Below are 19,827 nucleotides of genomic sequence, written 5' to 3' on the forward strand. Positions count from 1 at the left end.
ATCATTATTTGGAGATTTGGAGGATAAGTATAGATATAAAGCATTATTTAATATTAATAGTATACCAAAAAAATGGTACTTATTAATTTTTAATACAGCCACTAAAAATATATTCAAGGACAAAGAAAGTTAGGAGTAATAAGTTGCTTAGGTTGCTTTCCTCAAAATTGGAATTAATCAGAAAAACTTTATTTGTATAACTATGCAGCAGCATATCTATTTCAGTTATAGAAGGGGTCAGTTGTGCAAAAGACAGGATGATTTCTTTCCTTTGACTAATAAGACCCTTGCAACTTTCTCCTTTCATTATTAGACACACCTGAAAGGGACAGAAAGCTGGATCCAAACCAGGAGTGGGTGGTCATCTATATACACAGGTTCTCAGCTCTTTCCAGGTTGACCCATCCAACAAGTTCTCATTTGTTCTTTTGACTTTAGAACTTTATTTGTAATAATTTTTACCTAAAAGGTGGGAGTCACATTTGAAACAATATGAGAAAACTCCCGGAGCAGCAAAAATAAAATTGTTCTTTGCCTCTGCCTGCTACAATTACTTCCTTGCTATGACATATGACATCATAGTTAGTTCCTCAGACTCGGGGGTGTTTCTAATGAGTTGGAGTTGGAAGGGTCCCAGTGGAATTCAGTGAACCAAAAGGCCTACTGTTCTTTCAAATTCCAACTTGATATAAGGAGGGAAAACAAAGGGCTCTTCAAGATCTCGAGTTCAACCTGTTATGCAGTATATCAAAAGGTGGTAATAATGCAAGGGAATGAGGCAGATCTAGAGGTCAGAAACAGATCATTGTACCTGTCTCCATTATATATCACTTCTAATTCATTAATAATGGTTCTGAACACAGTATTTTCAAAAGATTCTGGCTATTTCTATATTATCCAATAGAATTCTTGTCATAGAACTAGGTCAAAAAATCATTCCAAAGTTTCCAGTGTATTTATATTATTATTATATATAAAGATTTTTAAATTTAAGGATGGGGGGATTTTTTTAAAAAACAAAGATACATATGTTTACCAAGCAAATAAATTACGTTGTTTTTTTTTTTCTACTTCTTGGCACAAAGACCCTCCTCCAAGGGTCAGCCACCTTCCCTTTGGCCCATATGAGGCATATACTCCCTTCTAGGAATATGTCTAATTATTTAGCCAATTGATCACCAAGATATTCCAGTGGCTAGCTCCAAAATCAAAATCACAGAGGTTATAGGAACTAACAGGAGATTCTTCTGTAAGTCAAAAGTCATAGTAGTGGATATGAGGATCTCATTGCCAGTCATGTCACTGATTCTTAATGCCCAGCTGGCTTGGGTACTTGGACAAGCTTCTTATCTTAGAAAACTTCAAAGAAAAATGACCAATAATATCCAGTTTCCAGAAAGGCTCACATTTTAGAGTAGCACTGTTTAACAGATAACCTTCTGTGAGAAGCCTGAGCAAAGGGGGCTATACTTTACCTTCTGGCTCAAGATGCTCTGAAATTTTTTTTATTTTTTTTTATGTTGATGCACCTTTATCTTATTCATTTATTTATATGGGTGCTGAGAATAGAATCCAGTGCCTCACACATGCTGGGCAAGTACTCTACCACTGAGTCACAACTCCAGCCCATCTGAAAATATTTTCTTGAGGAATCTATGATAGGACCACAATTATAATGAAAAAAATTAGCATAAATACATTAAAAATAATAGAACTAATAGTAAAACATATCTAGGAATATACAATATTTGAATGAAACAATGAGCAGCTTCAATATAATGGATCAGGATAAATACTTTACAGCCATCAAACATAGTACAACTTGTCTCAATTATTTGTACTGGAAAATGTCTAAAGATGCACAAAGGTATAGAGAGCAGTAGAGTGAAATTTTAACATGTCCATTAGCACCTTGAATAGTTACTAGTATTAGGCCATCACTGTTTTCTCTACTTCACACCAATCATGTCCCCAGTCACTTCTTCCTCTTCTTTTTTATTTCATAAGACTAATGGAATACAGTCTCTTTCTTTCTTTCTTTTTTATTTGTACACAAATGGAGTGAAACATTTCAATTCTCTGTTGAACATGATGTAGAGATGCACCATTCATGCAATCACATGTGCCTAGGGTAATGATGTCCATCTCATTTCACCATCTTTCCTACCTTCCTCACCCTCCCTTTTGCCTTTTTAAATGCCTCTGATAGAATGATTGCAAACAGGGCTCTCTAATTCTTCACACACCCGTACACACTGTTGTTCTTTCCCATGTGTCTTTTCAAGGCCCTCCCAGCATAAATGCCTGAACCCTTTGACTTTGAGCACAGATATATACAACTTATTTTAGCCCACATGACCTTAGGAGAAATATCCAAAAATCAAAATAGCGTTTCTGCCTGTTCTCTTTGTTTGCAACCATCCTAAGAGAAAATGCCTAACCTAGCTGATGAATGATCAAAATTCTCAGTCATCCTAGTTAAGGATCAACCAACTGGCAGGCAAGTTTCAGACCATCAAACTGCCAGGCAGAATCAGGAGAACTTTCTAGTCAGCCAACCTGGACTATAAGCAGTAAGTGCTTACCTTAATATGCATCTGAGAACTTGAGGTTGTTTCACAGCGTACCATCACAATAGATACTTGACACAGAACCTGTGGATTAAATATAAACACTATATATTTCTGGAAAAAATACAAAAAGAATCATGCAAAAGATAACATCTCCCATAGATGCAACACAAAAATGAGATGGAAGAGAGATAGATAATATTTTTTAATCACTCAAAACAAATATCAGCCATCCAAGTAGATGTTAATATTAACACAAAAAGTGATAGCAGAGAGAACAAAGAGCTGGTAATATCACTTTGTGAACCCTGGGCTAGACAGAGGTGTTAGTGGCCTGAATTCAGCTCCTGTAGACAAATGTGCCCGTGTATACTTTGATACAAGACGTAGGCTTTTTGTATGAGTCAACGGGCAGATTCAGGGTTCCTGGAGAGAGTATTGGTTTATAAAACATCTATGATAAGCCGTATGTTTATGGTCAATTGGATTATAATGTGGGTATTAGGGCAATAAGATGGGGTAAACAGGGCTGTACTTTACTTTCTGAATATTTTGAAAATATTTTGAAAAATATTTTGACATTTGAATATTTTGAAATCCATGTGCAAAAGAATTAAAGTGGATCATTACCTCACACCACATATAAAAAACTTCTCAAAATGGGTCTAAAATCTAAATGTAAAATCTCAACCTGTGAAACTCAGAAGAAAACATTGGTGTAAATCTTTATGGCCTTATATTAGACAATGATTTCTTAAATATGACACCAAAAGCAAAAACAACCAAAAGCAAAAAAAAATAGATAAATTGTACATCAAAAACAAAAATGTGTGTTCTTCAAAAGACATTATCAAGAAAGTAAAAAGACAGCTCATAGAATCATAGAGAATATTTTCAAATCTGATAGCTAGTATCAGATAGAGTCTAGTATCCATGCCAGAAGAAACTGTATTAGGGAATTTTGATGCTGTTCAGCAATTAGGAATACATGCTTATTCTAGAAAGAGCCTAGTATTCAAAGTAAGGAGTTAAGAATTCTTGCAATTCAACAATAAAAGATAATCCAATTTTTAAAAGGGCAAAAGACTTAACCAAATGCAATGATGCATGTCTGTCATCTTAACAGCTCAGGAGGCGAAGACAGGAGGCTCACAAGATCAAGACCAGCCTCAGTAAATTAATATGACCCTGTCTCAAAATTAAAAAAATAAAAAATGACTGGGGATGTAACTCAATGATAAAGTACCTCTGGGTTCAACCCCTACTACAAAAAAAAAAAAAAAGGCAAAAGACTTGAATAAATATTTGCCAAAGAAGATATATAATTAGCCATAAGCCCATGAAAAGATGTTCATCATTATCAGTTACCAGGGAAAAGCAAATCAAAACCATGAGATGATATACCTTTATGCTTACTTAGTAGGACAGTATAACAAATCCTATAACAAAAGAAGACAGACAATAACAACTATTATCTAGGCTATGAAAGAATTCGAACCCTTATTCAATTGGAATCCTTGCTGGTGGCAATGTGAAATGGTGCAGCCACTCTGAAAAGCAGTTTGACAGTGTCTAAAAATATAAAATATAAGTTTACTATATGACCCAGAAATTCTACTTCTAGGTATATACTGTTACGGTATAGATATGAGGTGCCCCCTAAAAGTTAAGGTGTAAGATAAGGCAAGAATGTGCAGAGATGAAATGATTAGGCTATGAGAGCTGTATCCTAATCAGTGTGTTAGTCCACTTGAATGGATTAATTGGGTGGTAACTGTATGCAGGTAGGGTGTGACTAGAAGAAGTAGGTCACTGGGGTTGTGCCTTTGGTATATATTTTGTCCCTGATTCCACCTTTCTCTCTGCCCCCCCTCTCCTACTCTCTCCGTCCTTCCTGGCTAACATAAACTGCAGCTTTAATCTGCCACACCCTTCCTCATGATGTTCTGCTTCACTTCAAGCCCAGAGATATGGAGTTGATGGACCGTGGACTGACCTTCTGAAACCATGGGCCAAAATAAGTCTATCTTCCTCTGAGTTGTTCTTATCAGCTCTTTTAGTCAGTAAAACTGATTAAAACATATACCTAGAAAATTGAAAACATGTTCACCCAAAAACTTGTACATGAATGTGTAAAACAGCAACACTATTCATAATAGCCCAAAACTGTAAACAACTCACATGTTCATCAGATAAGGAATAGATAAACAAGATTCAGTAGATTCACTCCATAGAATGTTATTTAGCCACAAATAGTAATGAAGTATTGATTTATGCTACAGCATGGATGCATCTTGAAAACATTATGCTAAGAAAATGAAGCCATACACTGAAGCCCACATGTTGCCTTCTCCATCTACATAAATTGTCCAGAACAGGTGAATCTATACAAATAGAAAGTAAATGAGTGGTTCCTGGGGAGTGGGGAAATGGGTCATAAGGAAAGATTTCTAATTGGTACATAGTTTTCTTTGAGGGTGTTGAAAACATTTTGGAATTAGGCAGCAGTGGTAGTTGCACAACCTTGGCGATATACTCAAATTCACTTTAATTAAACCACTGTTGAAAAACACTTTACTAGGGTTCATTTTCCATTATGTGAATCATATTTTGATAATAATGATAATTAATAAAGATAAAGGTGGAATAGATAGAGAAGCTTCACTAACATCTAATAAGTCTTCCAGAAGGAAAATATAGAAGAAAAAACAGAAAATTGATATGCAAATCAGTGAAACCTTTCCATATAGAAGGATTATATGAGACCACATTAAAATAACATGCTAATAATGAAACAAAATTAATAAAATTTATCCATATATGGGCATATCTTAATAAAATCACAAAAAATAATAATCTTAATGCTGCCAGAGAAACTAATGATTACTTTCAAAACAATGACAAAGACACCAATATCAGTTTCTCAACAATTGCAATTGCCACATAGAAAATAATGGAGGATTACCATGAAATTATGCAAGGAAAGCTAGGAGTGCATCTCAGGGGTAGAGCAATTGACTAGTAGGTATAAAGCCCTGCCTTCAATCCCCCTACCTCAAAAAAGCAAGTAGAAATTAACATCCAGGAAAAATTACTTTTGACTAGAATTCCATATACAGCTAAACCATAACTCAAGAATGAGTTCCAAAAATGGTGTTTGATTACTCCCCTTATATCAAAGGGGTCATTTGGTATTTGTTTTTTAAAGATTGACTAGCTTCACTTAGCATAATCTGCTCTAATGCCATCCATTTCCCTCCAAATTCTATGATTTCGTCATTTTTTTAATGCAGAGTAATACTCCATTGTGTATAAATGCCACATTTTTTTTATCCATTCATCTATTGAAGGGCATCTAGGCTGATTCCATAATCTTGCTATAGTGAATTGTGCTGCTATGAACATCGTTGTAGCAGTGTCTCTGTAGCATGCTCTTATTAGGTCTTTAGGGAATAGACCGAGAAGGGGAATAGCTGGGTCATATGGTGGTTCCATTCCCAGCTTTCCAAGAAATCTCCATACTGCTTTCCAAATTGGCTGCACCAATTTGCAGTCCCACCAGCAATGAACAAGAGTGCCCTTTTCCCGCATCCTCTCCAGCACTTATTGTTGTTTGACTTCCTAATGGCTGCCAATCTTACTGGAGTGAGATGGTATCTTAGGGTAGTTTTGATTTGCATTTCTCTAACTGCTAGCGATGGTGAGCATTTTTTCATGTACTTATTGATTGATTGTATGTCCTCCTCTGAGAACAAGGACAGGGTAGGGACGAAGAGCTTGAGAAGAAGATTTACATTAAACAGGGACGAAAGGTGGGAGGGAAAGGGAGTGAGAAGGGAAATCGCATGGAAATGGAAGGCAATCCTCAGGGTTATACAAAATGATATATAAGAGGAAAGGAGGGGTAAGACAAGATAATATAAATGGAAGAAATGATTTACAGTAGAAGGGGTAGAGAGAGAAAAGGGGAGGGGAGGGGAGGGGAGGGGAGGTGAGGGGGGATAGTAGAGAATAGGATAGACAGCAGAATACATCAGACACTAGAAAGGCAATATGTCAATCAATGGAAGGGTAACTGATGGGGTACAGTAATCTGTATACGGGGTAAAGTTGGGAGTTCATAACCCGCTTGAATCAAACTGTGAAATATGATGTATTAAGAACTATGTAATGTTTTGAACGACCAACAATAAAAAAAAATGGTGTTTGACTATTTTAAAGAAAGATGAGTAAATGCCCCAAAGTGAAAATTTTTATAGAACACAAAACTTGGCCAGATTATAGTAAAATCATGGACTCTCAATAGACATAACCATTTCAAAAATTTACTGCTATAAAACTGACTCTAAATCGATCTTCTAATTAAAAAGAAAATCAGAACTGAATCCACATTATTGATAATGAGTGACAAGAAATATAATAAGTGATCAAAATGATACTTTTAATTCTTTGTTATTCTATTCCTTCTAAATATTCCCTTCATAATGCAAGACAACTATATCCACCTTTGATTATTTCTGTTTCATCTCTGTTATTTCTTTTGTCCTATTTATTTCCAATTGTCTCTATTTCTAGTCTTACTCAATGTTTTTCTCATCTTTTTCTTCATTTCTTTTTGTATCAACTTTCATTGTATGCTTCTCAATTTTTCAAGTTTAAAAAATAATAAGTGAAATAGAAGTCAAAGGAAAAATAAGTGAAAGAGTCAAAATATCCACTAACAAAATATTAACAGTATATTACGGGGGTGCGGGTTAGTTTTTCTGCATTTATTTTTCTTCTACATACCTTTCTACATTTTCTTAATTTTCTGTAATGGGCGGGTATATGTACATGTGCTATGTGTCTCCTAAATGAGTGCTTATAACCTCCACCTCTTCTCTGAACTACACTTTTTTTAAATACTTGGGTGTAACAGTATGGCGGGGGGAGATAAGAAGGATACACAATCCATTGGTGAACACTTACTGACACTCCATACTTTATCTTGTCCCTATTATCATTATTTCATCTGGTTTTTTTCACTCTCTTCACCTCTATTTCACCATTTCACTGAAAAGAACTCCTTCACTCTATCTCCTGTGCTGTTTTATAAGTTCCTGATTTTAGAGACTCAGTAAAATCTTCAACATGAAAGATACCTGAAAATGTTGTTAAAGGTTTTCCTAGCAACTACATTTGGATTGACCATGATCATGAATTGAGAATATCTGAACAAGGAGATACCGCAAAACATTTCTCCTTGGATTCGGCCTTCATATTTCGCTTTTATCAGATATCAACATGAAGATAAACCTTTTAGAAGTTGGTTCATTACTTATAACAAACCCAGAATGTTTTAAACAATTCCCCTTTATCTGATGGAGTGAAGATTGTCTGAGATGGGCCCCAGCTGGGGCCCAAATTAGAGTAATTAAGAAGCAAAAAAAAAAAAAAAAAAACCAGAGGACTTTTCTCTAAGTGGTTTATTTTATTAGATGATTAAACGGTATTACTGGTGCAGAATTTGTCATCCATCTAGAAACAGAAAGAGACGATCTTATTAAAGTGCTATGTGTAACAGATATGACCCATGGAGCCTCACAAAACTAGACTGGGTCATCAGACAGAGAAATTCTAAAAATCACTTTCATGATGAGAATTACCAAATAAGGAAATGGTTCATTAAAATTATCACAAAATATTCCTCAATGGTCAAGAGAAACAGAGAGAAGGAGAGAGAAAAATGATTTTCGAATCAATACAACTTACCTGAAGTTTTTTAGAAACACTTAACAGCTCTGACTATCCTTAGAAAAAAGAGAAACTTTTATACGATAATATGAATTAAAATATTTTGAGGACTTAATACAACTCTTTCTCTTTCCTGGAGACACTAAGTCATGCTTGTGAATATCAGCTTTAATAAAAAGGTTTTTTAAAGTTTGTAATTCCACCACTCTCAATACTATTTAGATCAATATTCCTGACAATTATTAGCATATATAAATCTGAGGCTCAGAAGAGGAGTTAGTTATGATTTTGAGGTAGTGGTTAAACTATGAGAAAAGCTCTACCAGGGAAACGAGGCCAAGACCAGAACTTTAGAGAACAATATCCTTGAAGGATGGGCAACCAATCATGAGCCCACAAAAAGTCAGAGAAGAATCAGGTGGTACAGATGCTAGAGAGACCTAGAAATTAAAGTGTTACAAAGATGCAACGGTCAACAATGTGAGTGCTACAGAGGAATAAAGAGTCCTACACAGGCCGATAATAGCCTTTATGATGGCTAGATCACTAGCATTGGAGAGGCAGGGCTAGGCCAGATCTCAGGCTGGAGTGTGGCGAGGAAGAGTAATTGAGGATTTTTTGGAAAGTAGCTCAGTCAGAAAGAAAAAAAAAAAAATGGTGGCCAGTGTGGTCAGATGAACATAGAGCTTTATCTGACCAAGGAAGAAGAAATATACATAGAGCATGATAAGAGTTGGACAACTGGCTAATATCTATTTTCATAATAAGATATTTGGTGAATCACCTACTGGGAGTGGGGAGGCCAGAGTTGAAAACAGGATTTGAAAAAAATAGTAAAGTTTTAGAATTTACTCATTGGAAATTGAGAGAGAATCTAAATATCTAGAGTGGTGTTGAGGGTCTCACCGAGATTAGAGGAAGAATTAGAAATCTAACCTTTCGTTCTCTTGTCTATATGTCCCTCTCACCTCAGCTATTCCAATTCTACCTTCCCACTTACCAACTTTCCAACTAGATAAATAAAACAGTGATGGTACAATCACTACCAACATGGAAAACGGGACATTGCACATCTTCTATCCCACCAAATACAGATATGTGAGCCACAAAAATTTGAATGACCTACCTATAATGTATAAATCTGTGCAAATTATTTCATAACACTGTGCCTCCATTTTCCTCTCCCAAAACAGAAACAACATTATTTATTTCAAAAGACTAGATGGATTAAGAGAGAAGACATACAGAAAGACCTATAGCACTGCTTGGTTTATACTAGACCATCAATAAATTTCATTTCCTTTTCTTCCATAAAGAGGGGAAAATAATAATCAACATGTTGAAATGGGTGGAAGAGAAGAGAATCATATTCGATAAAAATAACAGGAAGTAGGGCAAAGGAATGGAAAAGGAACTTGTTAAGTAAAGTCTCATTGCAAAGAAAAAGACATGAGAATCCAAGACATAGATGGAGATGGATGTTTCTAAAGAAAGATGCTCATAGTACAAAAGTGTGGAGGAGGGCAAGGGAAATACTCAAAGGCCATTAATCACAATCCTGGACATCAATCCCTCTGGGGCTAGGAGGAAAGAAACAAGCAGAAAAAGCATGTGTAGTCCTGTATATCATTCAAAAAAGCAGCTGCTACTCAAATCTGGAAAGTCAAGTCTCTTTAAAAAAAATACTGGAGCCAAACAAGATCCCAGAAATAGCATACTTGTAGAAAACCACTCACTGTTTCTGGGAAAATAGATTTAGGGTTGAATTGAGGATAACATTGCACAACACAGACTTAAAGAAAAAGGAAGTGGAATTTGATTGGGTTTATCTGAAAGATGCCTGTCATTGATTTGTTCAGCAAGTAATTACAAATACCTACTGCATTCCAAACACAATGTTCTCTATAGAAAAAGGATTTCTCATTTAAGTGTATTAAAGTTCATCACTATAGTTGTTGGCTTTATGGATGTGGAAAACCATACAATTTTTAGAAGAAAATCAAGTGAAATAAAACTGAACTGGAAATATTGGTGAAGTAAGAAACTCATTTCATCTCTGCCACCGAAATTAATTGCATCCTTTTATGTACATCTGTGCCTCTCTATTTCTGAGCCAGAGCTTCCTCTCTGTGTTACACATGTAGATGAGTGTCTGCTAACGTTTACAGCATCCATCGCAATTATATAAGCAGGCTTCTCCTTGAGCAACATTTTTAATAATGTGTAACTTTTTTTTCTAAATGAGATTTATTATGAGGAGAGTAAGATAACCCTTCAAATAAGGGAGAAATTAGGTCATTGATTAACATTGTACTTTCTTGGAGACACTAAATAATGAATAAAGATCATTTGAAGGGAAAAGGAGGTTCTGTGAGATCAAAATTCTGACCAACTCTGCACATTATTTCGAATCACCTTTTCCTTGAATTATCCTGACAGGAATCTGTCACCTTTCTGACAGATACAGTCAAGATGATTCTAAGGTTTGTCCAATTCTTCTGAAGAATTAATAAATGACCTAACCACCAGCAGGATAAAACAGTTAGTTGATATAGACTGAAGTATACTAAGAGTCGCTGAGGAAACTCAAGAGGCTGAAGTCAGGAAGATGACAAGTTCCTTAGCAAGTTCCTAAACAATTTAATGAGACACTGTCTCAAAATAAAAAATACAAAGGGCTTGAGATTTAGCCCTTTTTTGTTCTCTGTTTTTGTACCCAGTGGTAAGGAGCCTCTGGGTTCAATCCTCAATGTCAAAGGGTGGTGGTGGTGGGAGAAAAGCCCAGTGGATTCTGCAGATGCCTGGGAAGCAGCCCTACTTGCTAATGAAGATACTGTTCAGTGAGCAATGCATTTTTTGGTCATACTGGCCATTCAAATGCTAGATTGGGCTCAGGCAATCCTGTGTGGGCTATTAAGGTGGGCAGAAGAGCAAATGTTTAGAAAATAAGCCCTTGAGTCAAACAGACCTCTATTTTTATTCTAGTTCAGTCATTCATTTATTAGAAGATCCTAAGTAAATTGCTAAACTTTACCAAGACTCAGTTTTCTCAATCTTTAAATAAAGATATGACTGGGACACCTACTTATGTCAGGCAAAATCCAACCAGTACAACAGAAACCACTTTACATATGTACAGTAGAGAATTTAACACAGGGCTTTGTTCTACCATTGATAGAAAAGCCCAGAGCCACAAGACCCAGTCATAGTGACACACTTCAGCAACTTAGCGAGACCCTGTCTCAAATTAAAAAATGAAAACTGCTGGGGATGTAGCTCAGTGGTAAAGCACCCCTGTGTTCAGTTCCAAAAACCACAAAGGAGCAGGAGGAGGAAGAGGATCAGGAGGAAGAAGAAGAAAAGGAAAAGACACACTTAGAAGGTCAACAGAGGATTTTGAGGTAACACAAATTAGCAACTGCTGGACAGCACTTCTACCTCTAAGCTGGAGGGGAAGAAGAGGTGCCCCCAGGAAACCTGGAAACCCTGTGAGTTTTTCTCTAGGAACAGGAGCTTCAGGGGAAAAAAAGAAACAGACATTTGTCAACTTTAATTTTCTTCTTGTTTAGCATTGGCCCAAGTAATAATATCCATAAACTCTCAGGTTTGAAATATGACCTATATTTTTCTAATTCAATTACAATGACTTCATCACTTTAGAAACTAATAACATTTCTAATGAGTATTAACACTGCTACATAATTTGTAATACAAAAACATTTGTCCTAACTTTGAGAAAGATATTAAATGCTAAGTATTTAATATGCTTAGTGTTGGGTCTTTGAAATAAGCATGCACCTATTGATAGTTGACTGCCATTATGATGATGATGATGTGACAAGTGTGCAGCCTGAGAGTGGGGGATTAGGGTCTGGTTATAAATCTGGAGTAGGATCCATGCATACAACATGGGGACAAGGCATTTGTTAAGACAGGGGTTGGAGAATAAGGTGGCTGGAGGGAGAAAAATCAGAATAGAAAATGGGACAAAGATCTAGGCCAGATCTCAAAAACAACAAAGAAGCTCATTTTATCCAAGTGGGTAATATAGTTGGATTAGTAGTACATTTTCTGTGGTATTGAACCCATAAGTTTATTTTTGGCTCTTGAGTGGAACTTAGGCTGCAGAGGGGATGCAGTAGACCATCCAAAGAGAAAGAAAAAAATACAGCCAGAGAATCAAGCAGATAACAATATTAACCACATCAGCAGGAAATAACTAAATACATTTGACCCTGACTGTTTTGTAACCAAATAATATAATTTTGTGAAGTGAACAAAACCAGATGAAACCAGAATCATAATGTAGCTCTCCCACAGCAGAGCTGGGTGCTCTACCTCACTGAGTTCCAATTGCTTGTGTTTAACAAGTATGCACAGGAATGTTCTGAGCCAGGCTGATAATTCTGGCATGAGTTCTTGGCATTTGTGTTAAATGGGCAAGAAGTAGAACCTGAAGCCCAACCAATAAACTTTACCGAATTCATTTCTTTTTCTGATCACTTCATACGATATATCTAATAAAATGGATGTTTTTGTGTTACAGCATGTGGATGTTGCTGTCTTACAGCAAGTATGCGACAAGGTTCCTGTTGTCTTAAATACAGCATAAAGTTGCACCCAATTTCTTCTAAAAAGAAAATGATGCCTTTGAAGGGACTAAAACTAACCAAGGCAGAAGAACGTGCGGGTCATTCTAAGACAGAAACACACCAGTGGGTAAATAGGACTTTAAGACTGTATTCACTAGAAAGGAAAAAAGGTCAGCATTACAGGGAATGAAAAGTGCCCTTTCCATGGTGACTCGTGAACCTAATTTATCTCGCTTGACTAAAGCAGGAAATGCGCTACAATATTCAGGATAGGGGGAAATGACAATTTAATGATCACAGAACATCTTTCACGTTCCGTGGTAATTGAACAATCTCAACATCAAAGGCAGGGCTGGTAGCCTCTTGGAAAAGCGAATGTCATTTTGCTTTCCTTTTCACTTTTTACTACATCAATGAACTTTAGCATCTTCCCTGGCTTTATTTTTTTTTTCCATTTTCATTTAGCATTGACACAAAACAGAACTGACTTTAAGTGTACCATGCAAAGTGTAATTTATGTTGGAAACTCTAAATGGATGGGACAGAACTACTTTTGTATCTGTTACATTTTAATGACTTTAAATATATCCAGCTGAACAAAGTTCAGCCCTTCACTATTATGGGTGAGGGTAGTTTGACACAATAGGCATCCTGCTCCACCAACCACCTCATAAAGGAAACTACTGGCATCTCTGAGGCAGACCATCTTCCCAGCTCACTGATTTTCCAGCAGTTCTTTATAATTTTCCCCAAGCATTATTGCTAATTTTAAGGAGAAACCCTAATACCGGATTCAGAGAAGGTATTCATTTAAGATAACTATAAATTTTCAGTATCTTTGCTTCTCTAACATACAACAACAACAACAACAACAAAACACTCTCATTTAAAAAAAAATTCTCATACAAGAGAATTGTAAAGATAATAAACATTTTTAGTCCAATATTTGGCTACAGCTTGCTACAAATAATCCTGATAAGAAGAGTATGTACAGCAAACTGGTGTTGATTAAATAATGGCAGTTAGGTGAAATTAGGAAGGAGGCATACAGAGTGTTTGTTTGTGTGCTATTTGTTCTCTGTTATTACCATAATTAACCTCAAACCAGCACAGATTTCACCAATGTTTGCATTGTACACACTGAAGTTTTGCCGAAGAATAAAAACAAAGTACGTTCAGTAGTATGAAATTCATGAGAGAAGCATAGTAATGCCTATTTTGCAGCTGCTAAAATCTAGGATTTGAACACTCAACTCTTCTTACTCCATCTCCTTTTTGATAGGGCCCTGAAATCTCTAGCTTCCAAAAAATTAGAAGGAAAGAAGGTGGATTTTCCCTATATTCCAGGAAAAAGATGGGAGACTTCCTCCCGCTATGTCCCTACGTATTATAAAGGTAGGGTTTCTGTTGAGAGCCACAGCCAAAGGGGCCCCAGCAAACTTCCAGCTGCCAGCAAACTTCCAGCTGCCAGCTGATGATTGGCTCACAGTGGCCCCAGCAACATCTAGCTGATTGGCTCCTCTGAGGTGATGTTCATTGGGCTGTTTCCCTGCCCTTCAGACTATGGAACTGCTCATTGGGGGACTTCTTTGGCTCCGCCCACACGACCCAGCCAATCAGCCTCAAGAGCAGGAGGATTGTGGGAGGTGGTGAGGTTGGTGTGAGGGAGAGGCTTGTGGAAGCTGGTGGTGGCAGTTGGGCTCTGAGGGTTTTTTTCCTGAGGAGCTGTTTTGTTTGGCGTTTGTAGTTCTAAAAATAAAGTTAGTTTCTTTTGACAAGTGGCTCCTGAATTGTGCCCAGCCAGACTTCGGCAGTTTCCTTTTAAGAGAAAGAAGAAAACTGCTTATTTTGCTGATTTTCCTTTATGGAGTTGCAAGCCATCTGACCTTGAGACCCATGTAAGGTATCATGATCTGACATGTTCTTTAGGGCTGGTGTACCTTCAGTTTAGAAATCCCTTTTGACTCATTTCCTAAGAGCAACAAGAAAAAATAAATGGGAATATGGCTAATTCACTGGTGGTCTAGAACTTTAGGGAAGGAAAGTAATGAACATGCTGAGGTTTCCCTCTGTTCTGTCCAATACAGCTTGCTAGAGCAGGTAGAGATTCAAACAGGAGGTATCAATCAATTCTTGCTACGTCAATGCTGCCTAACAATCAACCCCAAATATCTGAAGCTTAGGACAGACATTTATTTCATGCTCAAGATCTTCAGGAAATCTTAACTTCAGCTGTCGCCACAAGCCAAGAAACATCAGTAGGCACAGAAGCTGGAAAGGGTTTGGATCGAAGGAAGAATGAATTTTCAAGCATGGCCCAGAAGACACCTGGATTTTTAACACAGGGAAACTGATTTTGGACTTTTGGCCTCTAGAATTGTGATAGAATAAATTTCTGTTGTTTTAAAGCACCATCTTTATGATTATTTATTACACAGCAGCTATAAGAAACAAACACAATGCCTTTCTTCAATTTTCGCCTTCTTTAAAGAAATTTAAATGTGGGAAGATGAAGTATTCAGGTAGACTCAATCTCTAAGGAGGAGAGAAACAGAAGTAAGTCCCAGAAGTCCCCAGTTTGATCATAGTCCAGTAGTTAGGAGTTGTGGAAATGAGCTAGTGATCTCTGTTCATTTCATACTGGGAGGCTTTTGAACATCTCTATATGACATTCTGACCAGATTGCTCTATGTGTTAAAATTACCATCAAGGAAACGCAAAGGGCAGCAAGAGACTTTAAAAAAATTCCATAATAAGATGCCATGAAAACCTATTAGTATAGCTAAAATTAAAAAGACTTACGATCTAGATCTTTAGGTTGGCAAACAAGTGCCATACTGAAAACCTCATAGATTTTTCTGTGAACACCCCTCAACTGGCATTGCTTTCAAATTTAAACATGACCAAGCTATTCTACCCTTAGGCATTCCTCAAAAGAAATCATAACATTTGTTCACAAAAAGACTTGCATCTAAATGTTCACAGAAGCTTAATTTATAATAACTCCCCAAACTGGAAATAGTCCAAATATCTAACAACAGGGGATTGGATATTTTCACACCATAGGAGTACTACACAGGAATAGAAAAGAGAAAGATAACTGACACAGGCAACAAAACAGAGTCATTGCCTTCTGTTTATAAAGGGGCTTCAAAGTTTCCCATGGTTTCCTCTTTCAAAGAAAATGTTAGCCAAGGACATGCGTTTGGATGTTGATATTATGATGAGTGAGAGAAGCCAGACGTAAGGGTGTACTGTGTAATTTCATTTGTGTGAAGTTCTAGGACAGGCAAAGTCAATCTACGCTGATAGAAATCAGGTTGGTGGTTGCCTAGGGAGGAAAGGGGGAAGGACTGCAAAGGGACAGCAGGGAACTCTCTGGACAATGAAAACATCCTCATCTTAATTGGAGAGACAGTTGTGTAACTTTGCCCTTACTCATCAAACTCTGCACTTCATATCTGGCATTATACTGTAGTAAATCACTCTTCAATTAAGGGATTTTAAAAATATATGTGTTTCTGAAAGAGCTCACACTAACATTAGTCAAGTGAGTCTGAATAGTCTATCAGTCTATCAGATTTGGTATAAGGAATTTATCCTTCATCCTAATGAAAATATCTGGGAGAAGAAACAAACAAATGAGATCTGGACATCACTGGGTTCCAGAGCCTTCTGGGTCCAGGCTGGCTCTGGGCCCTTGTAAAGACTGCAGCGAAATATGGCAGCTGGGGTCGTAACCCAGCAGCCGGCTCTGAGCTCCAGCCCCAGACCTCATAAGCCAGTCTTAGCCAGTAACACTGTCATTCTGCCGGTGGCTTTGAGGACAGCAGAGGAGAATCAAACTACTGAGTCTGAAGAGAAAAGCAGTTTTAATATAAAGTCAAGTGCTTATTCACCAATTTATACTTGTATTGCATTTTTTCCCTTGGAGTATGTTCAAGAATCTCCCTGGTTTCCACTTTTGAAAAGAATGTTAGGTTGAGACATAAGTTTGAATATTTACATTGGTTACTGCGGTGAAGTCTATTTCAGATATAATGGTATATAAAGGTCTCCTAAAAGACCTGAGAATCTGATGTATAACCAGTGAGATCTCTCTCTGTTAGACCATTTTCCCTTTAAAATCCTCATTTGGTTCCTAAATGAATTGAATTCATTTGATTATGTTTTGAGCATTTTCCCAACAGCTAGTCACCTGTTATCAACTACCTGTTTCATCTAATGCTTTTTTGGAAAGTGATCAGTTGCTAGTCTATGTTTGCTTTAATAAGCAAGGAAGCTATGAAAGTTCAGTCAATCAACATTATGACCCACTCAAGAAGCAGACACAACATGTACATTCCAAAAACCTGGCCCATACCTCAAGTGGAGGTAAATTATGTTATATTAATTGTAATCCCAATAGACACATGGAATTTATCATCCAATAATTAAATGGGCAGCCATCAAAGCATTCCATAAATTTGGCATGGAAATTAACACAAGGTGATTTGTTGCCCCAAGATTTCTCCTCAGTCCTACTAAGTTGCACATCAATTTGTCATTTTAGGGAGTCTTTAGATTCTAACTTGCCCTGCAGTAGACAAGCTGTGGAATAGTTAACACCACTTGTTGACATAGCAGTGGTAAGACAGCCTTCCTCTCAATTCTATCCTTTCCAGTTGTAACCCAGAGTTTTATGTTGTCATATACACTCGAGAGGCCCATAATTAAGATTGTCCTGGGAGAAATTTCCAGAAAGAAACAGAATTTTTTTTTTAAAGAGTGAGAGAGAGTGAGAAAGAAGGAGAGAGAGAGAGAGAGAGAACTTTAATATTTATTTTTCAGTATTTGGCGGACACAGCATCTTTGTCTGTATGTGGTGCTGAGGATCGAACCCGGGCCGCACGCACGCTAGGCGAGCGCGCTACCGCTTGAGCCACATCCCCAGCCCAGAAACAGAATTTTTTAAAAACACTGTTTTAAAGCAACTGTGAAAAGAAAAAAAAAAAATACTGAGAAAGCCAAGTCCAGAATGCATTCAAGTTAGAGGTTTAAGATTAGAGGATTGACCATCTTTTTTCATACAAGGTAATGGGCTAAATCTTCAATAAACTTTATAGTACCTCTTCCTTCAGCCTTCCTCTGGAGAAAGGAGAACCTGGGATTAAGAGAATTGCAGCAAATATTTTATGTGTATTTATCTTATACCTATCATCATTCTACTTGCAGTACAAATTGCCACCACTAAAAAGCAAATGGCAAAAGAAAGAAAGAAAACGAAAAAGACACAAATAACCAAAAGAAAAACTAGAGACATTTCTTCCAAACATTACAATATTAATATTTAAGATTAACAAAAGCAATCTTTTTTTATGAGAGATTGATCCCAAACTGTAGCCTGTTTCAAACTCACCGGAAAGGATTGTTAAAACACAAATTGCTGCACCCAGCCCTGGGATGTCTGATTCAGTAGGTTTGCCTCCCTGAGAACTTCCCAGCTGATGCTACTGATGCTGGTATAGGAACCACACTTTGCAAAGCACTATGGTAGCAATTAATGCCACGTGTTTTCCTGCAACTAACTCCTCCACTCCTACCTCTATTTTCTCATCAGAGAGGATGATAGACCCCTCTTTGTAATAAAGATCATGCTAGAAAATCCTGACGTTTGAGGCAGAGAAGGAATCATAGACAATCTCTTATTTATAATGTTTCATTCTGGGAGTTTTTCAACTTTTAATGATGTGAAAGCAAAACCATACAGCTATTTTTTTTTTACTTTTAGTACAGTATTTAATGAATTGCACAAGATATTCAACATTTTATTATAAAATAGTCTTTGTGTTAGGTGAAGTTTCCTAACTGTAGGATGTGTTTTATGTTCTGAGCATATTTAAGTCAGGCTGGGTTAAACTCTGATGCTTGCGGTAAGTTAGGTATACTAACTGCATCTTTCATTTGGTATTGCCCATATATAATGATTTATCTCTTAGGTATGACCCCATCATAAATCAAGGAGCACCTCTGCTGAATGAATATAGGAGTGGGGCTGCTATTGTTGGAGCCCTCCAGTTCCACAGGAAGCAATGTTAGTCTCTGGAGACAGATTATGGATCTGTGAGGAAGACTCCTGCCAATCCTCAACAATCCTCCAAGAGGACTGATTCCTTCCAATCTCCACACTCTCAATTGATGAAAAGTAAGAGATAAAAAAGAAGGTCCCACTGCAGTGGAATTCTGATTTTCACTGAGAAAAAAATTGTGAAAGTAGATGGAATTATCTGGGAAAGTCACAGATGACATTCTAGATGGCTCTGTGCCAAAAAAAATAACCAGTTACAATTAAAAACAAGTTAAATCAAACTGTCTGGGCTTAATTGAGTCCACTCTGAAAGTTTCTCTACAACAAACATGGTGCTTTCAGTAGGTGAGAATGAAATTGTCCAGTCCCTTGAAACTAATTTAACCCGCACCTCTTCTCCCCTTCCAGCAAGGAGTGCAAGGCTTTCTCTGAGTGGCAGTGAGGCAGAAGGTTGTTGGCAAGTGAAAAGCCAACTCCAGGATTCAAAATGTCACTCAGTGTGCACACAAGGAAATACCTATTAGAAGACAACCAGGATCAGATGTGCTTTTGTGATGATGAAGGCTAGTTCCATGGCAGTGCTGCTGAAATATTGGCACATAGGTGATTTCAAAGAGTCCAGTGCTGACAACCTGCTGATATACATGCACACCCAACTTCAGAGTATTTTCTGGGAAAGTCAACTTGGGATGATGGGGAAAATGGTTTCCAAGGAAATCTAGGGAGACCTGAAACATCTAATGCAGATAATCAGAACCTATCCCCAGATACTTGTGTTGTCTTTTTTTGCCTCTCATTTTTCTCTAATGCTTTCAAGTCCTCCTTCATTTTAATCCAGTGGTGTCTATGAAAAGGAGTAGGAAGA

Source organism: Ictidomys tridecemlineatus, chromosome 5, assembly GCF_052094955.1.
Source record: "Ictidomys tridecemlineatus isolate mIctTri1 chromosome 5, mIctTri1.hap1, whole genome shotgun sequence".
NCBI classification, from domain to species: Eukaryota; Metazoa; Chordata; class Mammalia; order Rodentia; family Sciuridae; genus Ictidomys; species Ictidomys tridecemlineatus.